Genomic DNA, 1217 nt, shown 5'->3' on the forward strand with positions numbered 1-1217 from the left:
CACACACACACACACACACACACACACACACACACACACACACTGTCCTCCCCTGCTTTCCTTTTAGATTGATAAGCATCTTTATGTGTGTGAAAATGCTCTCTCTAGAACTGAAACATGCAATACACACACATACCTTTTCCACACCTGATTTAATTTCCTTACTTTGCTGAGTGGAAACACTAATGGAACCAGTTTTTTTAAAAGAGAAACCTTGGCTGCACTTAGGCACAATGATGCTTTGCTCCAAAGGCTAATGTTATGGTTGCTGCCACGTTTAAAAAGGCAATGCTAACACACGCTACTGTTTAGCAGGTATAATGTTATCCATTTTTGCCATCTTAGTTTGGCTTATTAGCGTGCTAACATTTGATGATTAACCCTAAGCAAAGTACAACTGAGGCTGATGGGAATGTCAATTTTGCAGGTATTTTGGTCGTAGCATTGCCAAATATAAACTTTGGCCCACCAAAGTTATTACACATTCCATGGCAATCTATCCAATAGGGCTGTTAGAATGAATTTTGAATATAATTTGAACAGTAAAAAAAATCAATACTATTTGAATGTTGAAATTATTATTTTAATGGGATTTATATATATATATATATATATATATGTATGTATTTGTATGTAAACATTAACTAATCTCCCGCTTTTCATTTCACGTCTGATGAACAATAAGTTACAGGAGTGAGAAACACATAACAAGGCATTTTGAGCTAACATTACGTGCCGAGTAACGTACGGGGGGAGTGACAGGCTGTGGCTGGAAATCGGAAGAAGGATGGGAAATAGTTTTAACATGACTTTAAAATTGACAACCACAGCGCAAAATGCTTACGTTATCAATAGTTTGTTCGTTCTGGTTTCCTAACTGCGTCGCAAGTTATAGGAGCTTAGCTGGGAGCTTCATGGTATTTAGGGTACCATTAAAGTCATTAGGGTTCATCCCCTGGGGATCATGAATGTCCATAAAAATTTTATGGAAATCCATCCAGTAAATGATGAGAAATTAAACTGAATTTGTGAAAAGTTTGACCTGCTGGTTGCGCTAGCTGGAAAGTCAAGGAATCATCAAAACGTTGAAGGCAATCCATTAAATAGTTGTTGAGACATTTCGTTTTGGACCAAAGCGACAAGACAAGTAACAGATTTGGTTTTCTACAGGTTAGTAAGTGAACAATGTGATTGGCATGCCATTATATAAAAGATGT

The 1217-nt window shown here is 37.0% G+C and overlaps 1 long non-coding RNA gene across 1 annotated transcript in view; it reads right to left on the minus strand.

Annotated features, from left to right (window-relative positions):
* Window positions 1-470, minus strand: part of LOC116701598 (uncharacterized) — a 21423-nt gene extending 20953 nt beyond the window's left edge. Inside the window, exon 1 of the long non-coding RNA XR_004334962.1 lies at window positions 460-470. This is a non-coding gene — a long non-coding RNA (uncharacterized LOC116701598). The remainder of the gene's footprint in view (window positions 1-459) is intronic.
* Between the last annotated feature and the right edge of the window lie 747 nt (window positions 471-1217).

The sequence above is a fragment of the Etheostoma spectabile genome, chromosome 14 (genome assembly GCF_008692095.1).
Source record: "Etheostoma spectabile isolate EspeVRDwgs_2016 chromosome 14, UIUC_Espe_1.0, whole genome shotgun sequence".
Taxonomy (NCBI): Eukaryota; Metazoa; Chordata; class Actinopteri; order Perciformes; family Percidae; genus Etheostoma; species Etheostoma spectabile.